The sequence below is a fragment of the Anabrus simplex genome, chromosome 5 (assembly GCF_040414725.1).
Source record: "Anabrus simplex isolate iqAnaSimp1 chromosome 5, ASM4041472v1, whole genome shotgun sequence".
Taxonomy (NCBI): Eukaryota; Metazoa; Arthropoda; class Insecta; order Orthoptera; family Tettigoniidae; genus Anabrus; species Anabrus simplex.
In genome coordinates, this window is record NC_090269.1 from 59,010,449 (window position 1) to 59,030,178 (window position 19,730).

Genomic DNA, 19,730 nt, shown 5'->3' on the forward strand with positions numbered 1-19,730 from the left:
GCTGCAATACATTGATGAACTCGACGAGGCATGGAGTCAATAAGGCCCTGGATCGCTTCCTGAGGAATTGTGGCCCATGCTTGCTGCACTTCACGGGTCAGTTGTTCCAGAGTTGTGGGTAGCTGAGGACGGTTGGCCAGTTGTCGACCCATCATGTCCCACACATGCACAATAGGACTGAGGTCCGGGTACCTGGTGGGCCATTCTAAGGTTGTGATGTCATGGAGAGCTTCTCTGGAGATGCGTGCAGTGTGAACACGGGCATTGTCCTGCTGAAACATCCCATTAGCAATGTTTGCTATCATATGGACAACCACTGGATTGAGTACCCTCTCAACGAACTGTCCAGCAGTCATAGTGCCCTCAACAAGCACTAATTGTGATTTCACATTAAAGCCAATAGCTCCCGAGATCATAATGCTTGGTGTTGGCCCTGTGTGCCCCTCGACAATAAGATCTGGGTGGCCCCTCTCCCTGGTACGTTGGCGCACACGATTCCGGCGATCACTGCTGGCAAGGCAGAAGCGCAATTCATCACTAAAGACGACCCTATGCCATTCGTCGACTCACGTGCACATTGTTGTTCTGTCGTTCCATGTATTGGGTCTTCTCGTAAGATATCTGTAGACCTGTTTTGGCAGCTATTTCAGGCAAGCGTTCCAGTGCTTCCATTGCCTCCTGTGTATTATTGCTAAGTATGGCTATGTCATCTGCAAATCCCAGACATTTTATGATTGTTTTTGTTTCACGTGTTCTTCCCAGCTGCATTCCTTTAACTTGTTCCTCCCACTGCTTGATAATTTTGTCCAACACCATGTTGAACAAGATTGGTGAGAGCTCGTCTCCTTGTCGGACACCTGTGTGTATCTGGAAGGGTTCCGAAATTTCTCCCAAGAACTCGATCTTGGAGGTGGTGTCTGTAAGTGTCTGTTGTATAAGTGCTCTGGTTTTTCTGTCAATGCCATATTCTTCCAGTACGTCAAAGAGCGTTTGTCTGTCTATGGAGTCGTACGCTCTTTTAAAGTCCACAAAGGCAACTACAGTGTTTCCTGTTTGTCTGACTTTCAAAAGTGTTCTCAAGTTCGAGATCTGTTCGATGATCTCCCTTTTCTGAAGCCTGCCTGGTATTCACCTATTTGTGGATCTGCTTGTGGTTCTAGCCTGTTTAATAGCACCTTAGAGAAAATTTTGTACGCAACTGGTACTAGCGAAATACCTCTGTAATTATTTGGATCTGACTTATCACCCTTTTTATGTAATGGATGGATTAATGCACATTTCCATTCCTCTGGCACTTTCTCTGTGACCCAATTATCTGTGATAATCTTATGGATTTTTTGTGATGTTTTCATCTTGGAGCTTCCAGATCTCGGTGATAATACCATCCTCTCCTGCTGCTCTGTTATTTTTCATTTGTTTTATGATTTCCTCTATCTCTTCTATTGTGGGTGGACTAGAATTGGGGTTGGGTGTAGTTTTTTGGAATGTTAGTTTTTCTGTGGGTTTCTTGCAATTGAGAAGTTTATCGAAGTAATGCTTGAGAATTTTACAGTTTTCTTTCGTGTTTGTTTCCAGGGATGCATCTGTTCTTCGGAAGCAGAGGCTAGGAGGTTGATAGCCTATAATATTTTCTTTGAAAGTTCTGTAAAAATTCCTTGAGTTATTTTTCTTGAAATCTTCCTCAATTTCTTCTAGCCTGTTATTGTCGTATGCTCGTTTTTCTCTTCTGACTTCCTTCGATGATTGTTTCTGAACTAAGTGAAATTCCACGTTTCTGATGTTCTGTTACTGCTGAACTTCTCTTATGCTTGATTTCTTCTCTCAATGGATTGATCACAACATACATTCCACCATCTATGTTTTCGTTTTCTAGGAGGTTGTCCCAAGCGCATTGCCTTCTGAACTGTCTTCGCAAGATCTGTCCAAGTGTCTGTTTTATGCCTATAAATTTCTTCAACGATTTTTTCCCTGCTTATCTTCAAGTAATCCGAATCAGGTTTGACTATTTTGTTTTGCGCTGTCTTTTTCTGTCTTGGGATTGGCCTAATCTTAACTTGTAGCAAATAATGATCAGACTCGAAGAATCCTTTACGCGTTCTGACATTTAAAATTTCCCGCATATTTTTCTTGGAAATGGCCACATGATCAATTTGGAATTCTCCCCACACTGTGTTAGGTGCTTTCCATGTTGTAAGTTTTCGTTTTGGCGTTTGAAATTGCGTTGACATAATTTTGAGGTTAAAATTTTGACAATATTTTATGAGGTGTTCCCCATTTTTGTTTGTGCGAATGTGTGCCGAGTACGGGCCCGTTATTTGTCTGTATTTTCTCTCCTTACCTAATTGCGCATTGAAGTCACCCATAAAAATTTTCACATGTCTTTCTGGTACCGGTACGTTGTTGGTTACCTCTTCCATGTCTTCCCAGAAGTCTTCAATTTCTTGTGGGTTCTTTCTGTTATGGTCAATTGTAGGTACATGTGCATTGATAATTGTGCATGCTTTATTACCTGATTTGAAGGAGAGTGTGGAGATACGTTCTGATATGGAATTGAAGTCTATGATGTAATCCACGACTGATTTGTGTACTGCAAATCCCGTACCAAACAATAATGGTATGCCTCTTCTGACAGCAGGTTTGCCATTGTAAATCCTGCAAATTTCTGTGTCGAAATGGTTTTCATCTATAAAGCGCGTCTCTTGAATGGCAAGAATTTTGATGTGAAATTTTTCTAGCATGTCTGTAAGTTGTTTTAGTTTTCCAAGTTTGAAGAGAGTGTTTGCATTGAGAGTGCCAATGTAGTGTTTGCGAAGAGATTTTTAGAACCACCGACTCTTCTCCTCATGATGTTCCTGGTCCCCCAGAATCCGATGACCAGGAAAGTCCAGTTCGTTGACTGGGGCCTTCGGTAGCGGATTTTTTTCCTTTTTTTCCATCATGATTACTTCAAGTTGAAGTTGGTTGTGGTGATCTTTAATAAAGATCACGGTAATTACAGACTTGATTGTTGAGATCAAACCATATTTCACTGCCGCACCAACTAGGTGAACAGACGCAGACCACTAGTCGCTGGATACCAGAACAGATACTAGTGGATTTCTTGATGTTGTGTGTTTGCTCCGCGAGAGCTATTTTATTTCGCTCAAGTCCGCCCGGCAAGCCGGTGAGGAGCCCCCTATCCGCCACCTGGGACGCGACACGTCGGAGTATCACCTCTCCGCCTGCTACGACACCGTAGTAGGTTCGTGGTATTGGTATTATTATTATTATTAATATTGTTGTTATTGATACGGACTTTCGGTGGAACACAGAGGTGTAAGAAGGTGCGGAAATGAATGGGTGGACAGAAATAAATGTCAAATCTTAATTCAAACCACTGAAATTTGAAATTTTGCTTATTTCCATTTTCTCTCTTTTTAGTTTTTAAACTTTGTTAAACAGTAACAGTTGGATAAACAGAAGGGGAGATCTTCAGCTCTCTTATAACAATTGTTATTTCAAAACCTGAGAAAGATCAGGTACAAGAGACCTAATGATTTTTAAGAGTTAAGTAGCTCAAACTTTACACTATTACATAGAGCACTACTGTTCCAATCAATAACAAGTAAGGAGACGAGGCTCCAAAATTAACAAGATTCAAGCCTTTCCAAGGCACAGTCTAACTTTTACATTGGGTAAAATATTACCATCTTCCACTGTCTAATTCGCTTGACAGTCTAAGTTACAGTTAAATAAGGAAAGTTCAACATTAACAGAGGAAACAAGTGCCCATTCTACTTGGCCTTAGGAAAAAAAATTAAAATGTCGACCGTAAACCAAAACTCCTTTCAATTTCACTTGAAAACGTTTAAAACCCTATGTGGGCTTACGGCCCGAAGTTACAGAGGCTAATCCTATACAACGGAGGTGACTAGGAGGAGTGAACATTTTAAATTACAAAGGGAAGAGATAAATTGTAAAGTTTACGAAATCATAGTCACCCCAATACCAATTTGAATAGGAATTAAAAGAGGGTTCACACTTTTATTCCCTAAGTTAGAATAAAGTCCATAGACTTATTTGAAAATTTACATTGAAAGATAGAAATTCACCTTCGAAAGGGTTTTGAAACCTTCCCCTCAAGTTAGCCTTCTGAGGCTATTACATGATTAAAGGATGTCTGCCATTACCTTGAGCTGGTGGACCTTCCAGAGATGGGCAAGGCAAGCCCCCCTACCTCCTCTATGAACACACTCTATACCTCTTGACTTGAGCGATCGAAAGACAACATGGCCCAAAAGGTCCCAGCTTTTATTGCGGAGAGAAAGGTTCCAGAACTCCCTGGGCCGAAGCCCTGTACACACCCACAATTTCTGTTGGTTGATTTTATAAATGTACAAAATTCCTGATTGGCTAAACATTTAATAAGGCGCGAAGAGATGGAAGTACTAGTAACCGTAGAACACCAAAAAAGCCTAAAAACAATTCAGTTTAGAAAACTTATGAAAACCACAATTCTCTTGACAATTAATTTCCATCCTTCCACCACAGGGGCCATATAAGTCGACAGTAGAGACATCTGACGATAAACGTTTAAACTTCTTCCAATACACAGTTAGAAGTACACATTACAGATTACCTTCTAAAAGGCACTGAGTTTCAATGCACGGAGTAGGTGTACCTCCGCTACAGTTATTATTATTATTATTATTATTATTATTATTATTATTATTATTATTATTATTATTAGAAGAAGAAGAAGAAGAAGAAGAAGAAGAAGAAGATTGTTGATAATGTGATCATGGTGTCAAGAACTCCAGTTTTATGGCGAATTGTTGCAGCGCACGTCGGGAGTTAAAACATCGTGAATAATGCGTAAAGGTACTATGCTAATCACTAGGTCATCATGGAGGACATTCTGACAATCAGAAGTATTTCGTCTTCTCCCTTGAGACTGTAGATTCGTCTCGAGATGATTTCGTCACAGGTTTTGTACTCTTATTACATGAACTAGTCCGCCTCTCTGGTGTAGTGGTTAGTGTGATTAGTGTGATTAGTGTGATTAGCTTCCACCTCCGGAGGCCGGCCACGGCTCCGTCATGAAATTTGAAACGTGGTACGAGGGCTGGAACGGGGTTCACTCAGACACGGGAGGTCAACTGAGTGGAGGAGGATTCCTTTCTTTCTTTCTTTCTTTCTTTCTTTCTTTCTTTCTTTCTTTCTTTCTTTAGAATTTGCTTTACCCCACACCGACAAAGATAGGTCTTATGGTGACGATGGAGTAGGAAAGGCCTTAATTAAGGTACAGCCCCAGCATTTGCCTGGTGTGAAAACGGTAAAACACGGAAAACTATCTTCAGGGCTGCCGACAGTTGGGTTCGAACCCACTATCTACCGGATGCAAGCTCACAGCTTCGCGCCCATGACCGTACGGCCAACTCCTCCGATAGAGTAGAGTTCGATTCCCACCTCAGTCATCCTCGAAGTGGTTTTTCGAGGTTTCCCACTTTTCCTCCAGGCAAATGCAGGGGTGGTACCTAACTTAAGGCTACGGCCGCTTCCTTCCCTCTTCGATGTCCATCCCTTCCATCCCCCCACAAGGACCAACTCACCCTCAATTTCGGAGGATCCGTTATGCTTATCAATATGGGCCACATTCTTACGTAATCACATATTCTATTCCTTTACTTGTAGACCACTAGAAATGAAAAATGTCGACGAATTGTGGTTGCGGTATGCCCTATGCTCAGGCCCACAGATTGCCAAGTTATTTGGCTGTCCTTCAAGTATCGGCTAGCTCAGCTGGAATGGAAACTGTGAATTTGGAATCATGATCATAGAAACTTCTACTGATCCCCCAAGGTTTAGCATCACACTGATATAAGTAGATTACGCCGTGAATGGCATGAAGTTGGATATTCCCTAGGTCTCGTAAACCTAATGAACGACTGTGAGCGGTGACGGTAGAATAACACACACGATCTCCTCTGCCTATCGTAAGAGGCTACTAAAAGGGGTCCCACTTGCTCTGAACTTAGGAGAGTTGGTTGGCGATGACGTGGCCCTTAGCTGAGTCCTGACATTGCTTCCTTTTACTTGTGCCATACTCCTCACTTTCATCTATCCTATACGACCTCCCTTGGCCAACTCTTTTCTTTTCCGATCCCAAGGGTATTAGAGCATTCGCGGTCTAGGGAGTAAATAATGTTCACGCCCTTCGGGGCCCTTGTCTTACTCTGGTCGATATCTTCATTTTTCGAAGTTTCTGATCCCTTCCATCACTACCACCACCGTAAATCTAGTGCAGTCTGTGTCAGAATAGAAGTGCTGGCTCAGGTAGTTCGGACAGGAAATATAAAAGTAAGGAATCTAGACCGGCGAGGTAGAAATCATATTATTCAGATCAATTCCATTTCATTGCCGCTTACTAAAAGATAAACGAATAGCCTAATAATATTGTCCATGCATTGCTTAAATAAAATAGTTGTTACAGGTGTTAAACACGGAAGTCTATTATGTTTATTATTGCGAGATGTTGAGGCATAAATCAAAACATTACTTATTTTGCAATTTTGCAAGTACTGGATAGTAGTATATCCGGGAGATATAAATACTGGATATTTCCTGGAGCTGTCCGGCTCCATGCCTAAAGGATTAGTATGCTGGCCTTTGGTCACAGAGGTCCCGGGTTCGATTCCCGGCAGGGTCGGGAATTTTAACCATCATCGGTTAATTTCTCTGGCACGGGGACTGGATGTATGTGTCGTCTTCATCATCATTTCATCCTCATCACGACGCGCAGGTCGCCTACAGATGTTGAATCAGAAGACCTGCACTTGGCGAGCCGAACATGTCCTCGGACACTCCCAGCACTGAAATTTCATTTTTCCTGGAGCTGTTGTTGTGATTTCATAATTTGAACAATATTGGCCATCAAGCTGTTTCAGAGAGACATAATGCTACGATGCATTATTAATATACGAAATGAAAACAGTCGTCGAGTGACACACAGAGATATGGTAATATTCTATTTTTAATAGTTTGTGGTGTAAAACGATATGTTATTGTTTGCATTCAAAACATTATATGTTACAGAACATTTAATTATATCCATTGTCATTCGTGAACATGGCTTATTCCTTTTGTTTTCAACCATCGATTTCATTTAATATTTATCTCTAGTACATGCACTTCTTTTTTCTATCTTAATCCATTTACGGTCCAGGGTTGGTTTTCGTTCGGACTCAGCGAGTGATACCACCTCTACCGCCTCAAGGGAAGTGTCCTTGTGCGTGAGGCTCAGGGTTGGTATACAACTGCGGAGGAGGACCAGTACCTCGCCCAGGTGGCCTCACTTGCTATGATGAACAGGGGCTTTGTGGGGATGAGAAGATCAGAAGTGATGGACAAGGAATAGGGATGAAAGCGGCCGTGGCCGTAAGTTAGGTACTATACCAGCATTTGCCTGGAGGGGAAGTGGGAAACCATGGAAAATCACTTCGAGGATGGTTGAGGTGAGAATCGAACGTCCCTCAACTCACTTGACCTCGCGAAGCTGAGCTGACCCCGTTCCAGCCCTCATATCACATTTCAAATTTCAAGGCAGAGTCGGGAATCGAACCCGAGACTCCGGGAGTGGCAGCTAATCACACTAACCACTACACCACAGAGGCGGACTTCCTCAAAATTACCAGATGAAAATGATGGGATTTGAATAAATATAAACTCTATTTTCAAACTTTTAAATTAAATGTCAAAAGATGAATATCTTAACTTCTACTATTCTACAACGGCCGTAGCTGTGTTGAAACACCGGATCCCGTGAGATGTCCGAAGTTAAGCAACATTGGGCGTGGTCAGGAGTTGGATGGTTTGCCACGCGCTGTTGATGGGCGGGTAAGGGGATGGAGGAGCGGATAGGAACTGGCCACCCTACCGCACGTAAACTCCGGCTCAGGAACACCTCTGCGGAGGTTCGGACCTGCCTTTGGGCAGAATAACCCTTACCTTACCTACTATTCTACTGTAATTGAGCCTGATTCCAAATCTAGCTTGTAGTTTTACGTAACTGATTATATCATTGTAAATATGGAAAGAGGATCTCTTGTTTTATTTGAAAACCGAATCACGGGGACAGGCTTTCCATTTAAAATATCTTACACACATTAACCGGGATTAAAGAATTGTGGTAGCCTTGGTGAGAAACTAGTGACGATGCCACCCTCCTTCCATCTCTTCGACAAGTCTGTTTCATTACCTGAAACTGTCCTCCGTAAATAACCTGACAAGTTAGGAACATAACTAATAAAATGATTCTCTGTATTTTACGGTGTTTGTTGCACAGTGACTGTATCACAAAATAACCATACCACTCGTCAGTCATAAGGGCAATGATGAATGAAGAGTGAGTGCATTCGTTTTACAAGGTTCCGCTACCACTAGAACTGACATTGCCGCTATCGTCGACGTCGTGAAAGAGAATGTTCTAACATTTTAGTTCAAGACTTTAAGATTTGTAGTCACTGCGAAACTTAGTGACATGAAGAAGAGATTGCAAAAGCAAATAAACAAGTAGGAAATACCAACTGAGCTGGCTGAACGAGCTATCTGCCACAACTGCTTGCTGCTAAAGTTGGACTCTAAACTAAGGGATGTCTCTACAAGAACTTATACTGCCGAAAAATGAAATCCCAACACCAAGAAGGAATTTTGCTAGATAGACGCAATTTGGGAGACGTGTTTGCACATTTTAAAGATAATTCCTACTCAAATTTGCGCGAAAGTTAACGATCAGTGGTGCTAGTTGCGTCACTTCTTATTCTTTTCCTTCTACCGCTTTTCTCACACCTGTGGGGTCGCGGGTGCGAACTGTGTCGCACATGTGGATTTAGCATTGTTTTACGGCCGTACGCCCTTCATGACGCCAACCCTACATGGAGTGATGTAATCACTATTGCGTGTTTCTCTGGTGGTTGGTAGTGTAGTGTCTTGTGTGAATATGAAAAGGGGAAGTGTTGGGACAAACACAAACACCCAGTCCCCGAGCCAGAAGAATTAATCAGAGGCGATTAAAATTCCAAACCCGCCCGAGAATCGAACCCCCGAAGGCCTCAACGCTGACCATTCAGCCAATGAGTCGGACGTGCTAGTAGCGCCACTATGACCATGCAAAGCAAGTTTGTTGTGCTGTACACTTCATGAGCGTTAGTCGTCGTCCGGTGTTGACGTTGTGAGGTAGGCGTAAGTCAAACATGCCTTTAAGGAGACGAAGAAGGCAGTATCGGCAGCTTTCTGAATTTTAAAGGAGCCGTGTAATAGGGCTACGAGATGGTTGATGTTATTTCCAAGATATTGCAGAAAGTCTTGGCGGGGATGTATCCACAGTGCATCGGTGGGCAATAATAGTCATGGGAACTCACTGTTAAGAAGACTGGCGTCCAACCGCACGTGGGTCACTACGGAGAGCAAAGACCGCCGTAATCACCGCATAGCTGTGGTGGATCCTGCTGCATCTGCGACAGCTATTAGAGCATTAGTTGGCATCAGACTGACACAGCGAACTTTAACAGATCGATTACTTGAGGAACAGCGCCGAGCCAGAAGTCATGGAGCGTTCATGCCACAAACTCCGAATCACTGCCATCTGAGATTCCAGTGGTATCAAGTTAGAGGTCATTGTAGGGCGGAGTGGAGATCTGTTGTGTTCTCAGACGAGAGCCGTTTCTATCTTGGTGCCACTGATCGCCGTAGGTTGGTAAGGAGGTGGCCAGGTGAGCGTTTAGTATCAAGCTGTCTCCGACGTCGATACACTGAACCTACACATATATATTACGCGACAGGCAGCTGACCTGAGTTTCCTAAACGGAATCTTAAATGTGCATTATCATTCGGAATATCTTGTCTCACTCTTATTTCTCCGTGTTCCTTTTCTCTCCACTAGAATCAATTACCTTCTCTAAATTCCCTACACTCAGCACACAATATTTCAATTTCTAATCCTCCTTAACAAGATACAACAGCTTCATGCAGCATAAAATAATCGTATGTTTCAGAGAGGTGTAATTAATATCTTAAGTATAAATTGCTATAAAATCGTTATACCGCCATCTTGACCCACGTTGACTTAGCTATGAACATGGACATTCTCATGGTTATAGATTTGGACAGTTGTTATTAGTAGGATGTTACCTGTCATCGTTTCAAGGCCTTCAAAATGTGGTGTTTGCTAGGTGAACAAATGATTCTGTCAACCAGGAAGTTGGAATTCAAGACAGTCTCTGCCAAGTTGTGTACCGGAGAATACTGCAATTCTTTGGCCACATTATGAGGAGAAATGATGACAACTTGGAATTGTTCAAGAAAACTTTTTTTTGCAAGAGGTCAAGAGGACGAGTCACAGAAATATGAGTTGATCATATCAGAGAGATCATTAACTCCACATGGAGAACTACTGTCCGGAATGGCACAGAATGCCAAAAAAGAAACCAAACATCATGGAGCAACAGCTCCAAAGGGCTATGACCTACCAAGCAACCGCTACTGAGCCCGAAGGCCTACATAGTACCATGTGTCTTGTGGTTGGCGTGACCTTAATTAACGTACAGCACCAGCATTTGCCTGATGTGAAAAAGGGGAACTGCCGAAAATCACCCTCATGGCTTCCAGCAGTGGGGCTTGAATCTACTATCTCTCGAAAGCAATCTGATAGATACGTGACCCATACTGCGCTGACACCTGCTATAGTTGTTCTAGCAGACTTTCCCAGAGCTTCTGTATACTGTAGTTTCTGTTACGCATACCTGACTTTACTTTCTTTCTCAAATCTATCTTCTATACATGGGAAAGCACAGCCTCTCAGCCGTTATTCTTAGCTTTCTGGACTGGAGAATGGCATCAACTTATGGGAAAAGCAACGAAGTTTATACGTCACCATAATCAATCATGAGTGTAATGACTAGAGACAGACACCAGATCTTGGTACGCATGTGTTATGTTTATTATACGAGGATTGGGGCAAAAGTCATGGTAACTACCTCCTTCTTGTAGATATGTGAACGGATCACAAACGTATATGTGTCGTGTGAAAGTTCTGCAGGCATAGTGTGTATGCAGAACAACAGATGGCGCTGTGATAGCTGGTAGTAGCGCAGCGAGGGCTGTGAAATCAGTCAGTTGGTGAGGGTCGTGTGAGATGGACGTAACCCGTGTTGAGCAGCGCGCTTACATCAAAATAGCCGTTCTCCTAGGGAGAAATGCGATGGAATGTCACAGTGAATTAGTGGAAGCCCTTGGGAATAATGCACTACCATACCGTACAGTAGCACGGTAGGTAGGAAAGTTTCAGCAAGGACGTGTGTCAACCAGTGATGAGCAACGTTCGGGACGACCTGTCAGTGTGCGGACCGACGTGGCACGTGCTGTCATCGAGCAGCTCTTGGATGAAGACAAACGATGGACGCTACTGGAGTTAGAGAGGGCAAGTGGCATCGAGAAACACACCGTCTACAGGATATTGCGTAATGAGTTGCAACTGCACAAAATCGCATCGCGGTGGGTACCGCATGCACTGGCGGAAGTTCAAAGGTGGATGCGTTATGAAATATGCTCCGACCATCTTGCACGCTGAATTTTGGGCCAGGGAATACGAACCAGAACTGAAACGTTAATCCGCGGAGTGGCGACATGCTGGATCACCAAGGAGGTAGAAGGTCTGTCAGAATCCTTCCCCCAGTCAAATTGATGGTGATCGTCGTATATGACGTCAGGGGTGTCATTGTTTGCCACTTTGTTCCACATGGCAGAACAGTGACCGCACAGTACTATAGGGACTTCCTCGTGCGACAGGTACTACGTGGCGTTCGGGAGAAAAGTCCGGATCTTTTGGACAGTGCAATAATCCTGCACGCCAACGCAAAAGCACATAAAGCAGAGTGTGTAGGGCAGCTACTGTGACATTGGGGATGGGAAGAATTGGAGCACCCACTGTACTCTCCCGACATTTCGCCCTGTGACCTTGATCTCATTCGAAAGTTTAACGAACCACTACGTGGTAGTTGGTTTGCAACACGAGAGGACATTGCTAATGCTGTGCGTCAACAGGTGACCCGATTCACATATGGTGTGGCAAATGCTAAGGCAGATGGTATTCAACGCCTCCCTCATCGTTGGCAGCGAGTGGTGCCAGTAACAGGGGACTACTTTGAGGGTCTTTAGGCCCGGGTTTGTCATGTCAACTTTATGAGTACTGTGTTGTCATTATTTTGCAAGGGGAAGGCCATATTGCTCTGTATTCTACCATAATAAATTAGTGTGTTACGATACTTCAGTGCTATTCATTGCCCACACAAGCAGTTAACACCTTGTCCCTTCGTCTGTATATGTCACATTTTCCATCCGGACTCTCTTATTTTACTATGAAAGTTTATATTTGTTAATTATTCTGCTGACAGTACAAGTGAAATGTTCTCAGTGTAGCTGTATATTGTGTTTTGCGAATAATAAATTAATTAATGAATCAATCATTCACTACATGTCCGTGCTTACATACCCGCATAGGAGTCGCGCTAAGTTACATGTCCGTTGTAGCAAAGCCCTCAAACGGAAACCTTTTGTTCACGCCTGAAAATTATTTTCATTCATTTTCTATATGAGTTGTATTGCCTCTGGAATTCCTCATATTAGTCCAGTAGTAGTTTGGATATTTTCCCGTGATGTGAGGTGGATTATCATGTTTCTCCAGATTTTCGCAACCTTCGTGCCTTTTCCCTTTCTTTTACCGGCACCTTCGTTGTTCGAAGTGTCAGACCTCGTCCATTTTCCTTTTGATTAGTGTTAGGAGATGATGGTTACCCAGTTGTACTTCCTCTTAAAACAACAATCATCACCACCCTCACCACACAGTAAATGAAATGCAAATACCAAAGAAGAAATGTTAATTTATGCTATGCTTTAAAATGAGGATGTATATAAATAGTATCTCAATATCCTGATAGATACAGAATTTTTTCCGCATTTTAGATTAAGAGTTCTGCTATTGATGTGACTTTTATCCTATAAGCGTCATCACCTTTAACTGCCACCTTCTTCTCCTTTTATTTCTTGGATTTCTCCAATAATCTAACGTCGAAGCTGTTTATGGATTTATCCCAGTTTCATTGCCAGATGTCTGCCATGAAGCAAACCATATGTGGAGGAGTGCTCACCGTTCCGTTTTTCTTTAACGGTTGTGATGTGTGCATGTAAGTGAGGATGTGTATTAAAATGAATATCAGCACCCAAATACAGAGCTAGAAGAATTAACCAGGCGTAGCTAATGTCTTCGGCCAGGGCAGGAATCAAGTCCAGGGCTCTATGAACAGAAGACCACTATGCTGATCATTTAACCAATGGGACAGAATACTTCGACTAACCTCAATATTAGTAACTATCATATTTACCCGTTCCTTGAACGCGAATCTGTAGTGGATTAAACGATTTATTAATTTATGCGAAGTTACATGCCTGAATTCAAACGTTCAATACGGCTTGTTAAACTTATATTCTTCTACGAAAATTTATTGAAATTAAACACAATGTGTACATATGTGTTAAAGGTTACAATTTGTCATTATTTTATTTTGGTACATCACTTCGTTGTTGTTGTTGTTGTTGTTGTTGTTGTTGTTGTTGTTGTTGTTTGTTACCAGTCCTTGGCAAGTGTGCTGATGCGTTGTGTTTGTTCAGTACAGTTCATCAGGTGGTACCTAGGACAGGTCATTCCGCAGAGACAGCAGATACATTCTTCGTTTGGGGTGTGAAATCTGGTGGTTAGGCATATTTTTCCGTGGAATCCGTGGACACCAAAGCGTGTGTACATGGCGTAGTTTGTAGTTTGGGCCCTTCCATTCACTGTTCTTTATTATTTCCGTTTCGTAGAAACCTTCAGGTGTCTGCTGGTCTTTCTGTCTCCCTTCTTCAAGGACGGCAGTCGATGCAGCGGTGGCTGGTAGCCCGAATGTTTGTCTGATGTCTTCCAGAAAGACTGTTTCGTCTGCCATTATGTATGCCATTCGATTCTCTGTAAATTTTCAGATCTGTAGGGTCCGTTTCAAGTACCTGGCCTTTATATTCTCAATTCTTTTCATGTTTGCAACGGTTAGTTTGTGCCATATTAATTGTATCCCATACGCAACTACTGGGGCCACTTTATGCTTGAATAGTGCCATTGCAGTGTTCACTGAGAGGTTCTGCGGCTTGGGGATCTCGTACATTGCTTTGGTTGCTGGCGCTGCTTTTTCCTTTACGTGCAGTGTGAAGGTTACGCCTGTGGTCTGCAGTGTGATACCCAGGTATTTAAATGATGAAACGATCTCGAGTTCATTTCTGTTACGGAAAACGTCATATGTTGCCACTTTTCCTCCCCTTCTAAATTTTATAACTTTTGTCTTAGCACTGTTCATCATCATTTCGTGTGGCTATTTCTAGCCGAGTGCAGCCCTTGTAAGGCAGACCCTCCGATGAAGGTGGGCGGCATCTGCCATGTGTAGGTAACTGCGTGTTAATGTGGTGGAGGATAGTGTTATGTGTGGTGTGTGAGCTGCAGGGATGTTGGGGACAGCACAAACACCCAGCCCCCGGGCCATTGGAATTAACCAATGAAGGTTAAAATCCCCGACCCGGCCGGGAATCGAACCCGGAACCCTCTGAACCGAAGGCCAGTACGCTGACCATTCAGCCAACGAGTCGGACCTTAGCACTGTTGATGGTTAGCGAGTTTTTATCCGCCCATGCTCTGAGGTTAATGAATGCAGTCAGTATATACGTGGGATCCCTTGGATATCAGCGTCATGTTGTCTGCGTACATTATTAGTTTGACCCTTTCGGTCCCCAGTACGTTTATGATATCGGATGTCATCAGGTTGAATAGTATAGGGCTCATTGGGTCTCCTTGCAGGACTCCTCTCATCTGCGTTAGGGCGGGCGTGGTGGAGGTTCCATCATAGATTTCCACGACATCTCTCAGTGAAAGTTCGGAACATACCACTTAGTCGAGCAGCTCGTCTTCTTTCTCATAAGTCCTCCCAGCCCAACTTTGCAACATTTTTGTAACGCTGCTCTTTTGTCGGAAATCACCCAGAACAAATCGAGCTGCATTTCTTTGGATTTTTCCTGTTTTTGAATCAAGTAATCTTAGTGAGGGTCCCATACACTGGAACCATACTCTAGTTGGGGTCTTACCAGAGATTTATATGCCCTCATCTTTACATTCTTACTACAACCCCTAAACACCCTCATAACCATGTGCAGAGATCTGTATCCTTTATTTAAAATGGTATTAGAGGTATTGCATTGGATTGGTTTGTTGATTACCTCTCTAATAGGGAGCAGTTTCTTGCATGTAGTAATACTCAGAGTAATGTAAAGGTGATCTCAATTGGTATGCCTCAGGGTTCTGTGCTGGGGCCTTTATTGTTTCTTATCTTCATTAATAATTTTGGTCACCTTAAGTTAAATGGAAGACTATCCATTTTTGGTGATGACACCAATATTTTTATACAGGCTCTAGCAGTCATGAACTTGAACAAAATATGCAGCAATATATTCTATTACTTGAAACATGGCTTAATTCCAACCCATTAACTATAAATCTAACAAAAACAAACTACATAAATTTTCACAAATCTTTATATGTATTAAATTTGTATAAAAATCTGGTTTTCTTCAATCATAGAGTACTAAACGTGCACAGTAATAAATTCTTAGGACTGATTATAGGTGAAAATCTGCCATGGAGTAATCACGTGGAGACTATTTGTAATAAAATTATCCCTGTGATTGGTATCCTCAGTAGATTGCGATATACATTCTCTCATGGGTTGTTGAAGGGTATTTACTATGCTCTTATTGAAAGCTACATCTCTTATATGATACATGTCTGGGCATGCTGTAATAAGGTATTATTTGGAAAGGTAGAGGTCCTTAGGAAGAGAGCACCAAAAACAATTTTCAAACTGCCCATCCTGACACCGACTAAAGATCTGTATAACATTCTAATAAATTATCACTTACAAACGTCCGCATAAAGGCTTCTATAACTATGACCTATTAATTTCAAAAAAAAGAAAATAGTCTGCTCAAACACATCAGTAATTACCAATTCACAGATTCATAATTATGAAACAAAAATTATTTATAATATTCACTACATTCAGATTCATTCTACTAGTTATGGTCAAAATTCTCTTTGGCATTTTTATATAACTATGTATAACTCACTTCCAAAAAAATATAAAAATGTTACCAACTTTATCTATCTTCAAGAGTAATGTAACTAAATACTTCAAGTATTATGGTAATTATGTTTAGGAAGCATTGTCCTATCTTATCTATTACATCATGTTAAATAGTATACTTACTGTATTTTATTTTGTAATTACATTGTGAATATAGCTGTCATTCTAATTTATTTGTATTGCATCAAGAAAAGCCTTGGCTCGGATGCCTATATTGAAATGAAATAAAATTATTAACTAGACTTCAAAATAATATTTATGTGATTACCCCAATGAAGATCTTTCTCCATGTTAACACCTAGGTACTTAGAATGATCCCCAAAAGGAACTTTCACGCCATAAAAGCAGTAATTAAAACCTGACTTTTAACCCCGTTTATCGTTATACGATTACCTCTGTCCATCTCACAATATTATCGAGGTCATTTTTCAGTTGCTCGCAATCTTGTAACTTATTTATCACTATATACAGAATAACGTCATCTGCAAAACGCCTTCTCTCTGATTCCACTTTTTAAATATCATTGATATATATGTAAGGAAATATAAAGGTCCAATAATACTGCCTTGAGGAATTCCCCTCTTAAACATTACAGGTTCAGATAAAGTTTCACCTGCTTTAATTCCTTGAGTTCTATTTTCTAGAAGTAAGCCATCCATTCAGTCACTCTTTTGTCTAGTCCAATTGCACTCATTTTTGCTAGTAGTCTCCCATGATCTACCTCATCAAATGCCTTAGATACGTCAATCGCGATACAGCCCATTTGACCTCCTGAATCCAGGATGTCTGTTATATCTTGCTTGAATCCTACAAGTTGATCTTCAATGGAATAACCTTTCCTAAACCCGAACTGCCTTCTACAGAACAGTTATTAATTTCGCAAACATTTCTAATACAATCAGAAAGAATGCTTTCCCAAAGCTTACATGCAACGCATGGCAAACTGACTGCCCTGTAATGTTCAGCTTTATGTCTATCACCCCTTCCTTTATTAATAGGGGCTACTATAGCAACTCCCCATTCGTTTGATATAGCTCTTTCATGCAAAGAATAATCAAATGAGTACTTCAGATACGGTACTATATCCCAACCCATTGTCTTTAGTATATCCCCCGAAACCTTATCAATTCCAGCTGCTTTTCTAGTTCACAACTCTTGTATCTTACCGTAAATGTCATCACTGAAATCAATAGTTGACGCCAACCTCTCATATTATCTATCCTATCGAAGAGGGTAAAAAGGCCCTTTAGTTATTCCCGTTACCTTGAAGTGACATGGCAGCCTGTAAAACCTTCCGTTAATGATATCTCCCTTATTAATCCTCCTGTCGAGAAGGTGCACACGAGAGAAATGTTTTAGAAATTGATTTCTATTAAGGCTTGTAGATTTTCATTAAGGTTGATTATGTTCACTGTGTGTGAGGATAAAATCACTGTTCCGATCTTCCTATAAACTCCCACTCCGTTCAGGGATTTAAAAATGATACTGGCCCTAAAATCTACCCAAGGGCAGATGGATTCTATGTACGAAGTTTGGTAGAAATATACGAAGGGACTACAATACAATATATAATGCAACACATTTTTTTCTAAAAGCAGGTTGATTTTATTCACCTTGTTATTCCCCAATCCTTTTGCTACACTACCGTATTTTTCAACTTAATCTCCATTCAATAGTACGGCCTTACGCCACTGTTATGTGAGGGCCTGCATGCCTTCCTAGTACCACTCGACTTATCGATATCGGAGCGCACGTCGTGTTCCATCGATAACTTCCCCATCATCCACGTACTGCTTCCCGCGGAGTGCATCCTTCATTGGGCCAAACAAACGGAAGTCAGAAGGCGCGAGATCCGGGCTGTACGGTGGATGATGAAGAATAGTCCACTGGAGTTTTGTGAGCTCCTGTAGTAGACATTCTGCAAGCGCTTATGATTATCTGTAAAGCCCTGGTTTTCTGCCAAAATAAACTCAAAAACTGCTTTCTATTTGGTACGCACCTCCGTTATAGACGCCATTTTGAAGGCTAATTATAGCGCAGCCCCCTATCGGAAATTTACCTCTGCGAGATGCAGCAAGAATTTTCAAACAAAAAGGTTCGAATTTTTTTAAGCGAAATCGGTCAAGAAATGAAATAGTGGTGAATTATACATTGAACGCCCTTCGTATCAAGTTGTTTCCAGTTATACGAACTCAGGGAAACAGACAGACACAAAAGCTAAAAAAAATATGCAGTTGGTCGTTATTACACCCGAAACGGATAACTGCACGAAAATTTCGCCAAAATATCCAATGTGCAGACACTCACAACCTGACTTTTAACCCCGTTTATCGTCATACCATTACCTCTGTCCATCTAACAATATTATCGAGGTCATTTTTCAGTTGCTCGAAATCCTGTAACTTATTTATCACTATGTACAGAATAACGTCATCTGCAAAACGCCTTCTCTCTGATTCCACTTTTTAAATATCATTGATATACATGTAAGGTAATATAAAGGACCAATAATACTGCCTTGAGGAATTCCCCTCTTAGATACGTCAATCGCGATACAGCCCATTTGACCTCCTGAATCTAGGATGTCTGCTATATCTTGTTTGAATCCTACAAGTTGATCTTCAGTGGAATAACCTTTCCTAAACCCAAACTGCCTTCTAACTAGGATTTTAATATATTAATAAAAAGTAGCGTATTATCATTTATTGTTTGAAGAGTAGGAAGACGCATATATCCATGAGCAGCACAAAACTAAGAAAGTTAATTTATATATTTACGTCTTAAGAAACACACGTTCTCTGTAACTTTACAGCAAGTTGATATGTTCCTTGTAGTCGTCCACTTTGTCAGTAGAACTGCAGTAAAACACAAAATGAATTACACGGCATATCTGTTGTCATGAAACGTGTACTGTCTTGGAGATGAGGCGACAACATTCACTTTATGGTTTATACACTTGCTCTTTTCCGGTGATAAAATACTTTACGACCTCATAACACTGCAAGTGACAATCTGTTTGGCGGCAGAAATATTGACCTCCTGGAGTAAATCTTGAATGACGCACGAAATCACTGAAGTCCGTGTTACAATCCCAGAAGAATGCCAATAAAAAATAATGCATTGCATGACACAACAATATAAATAAATCATAAGAAAACATATTAATACTTAGGTCAAAGAGTTTTCAAATGAATTATTAATATTATTATTATTATTAACAGATACATTGCAAATGGGAGACAATAATAATTAATAATTTCGTGTGGCTATTTCTAGCCGGGTGCAGCCCTTGTAAGGCAGACCCTTCGATGAGGGTGGGCGGCATCAGCCATGTGTAGATAACTGCGTGTTATTGTGGTGGAGGATAGTGTTATATGTGGTGTGTGAGTTGCAGGAATGTTGGGGACAGCACAAACACCCAGCCCCCGAGCCATTGGAATTAACCAATGAAGGTTAAAATCCCCGATCCGGCCGGGAAAC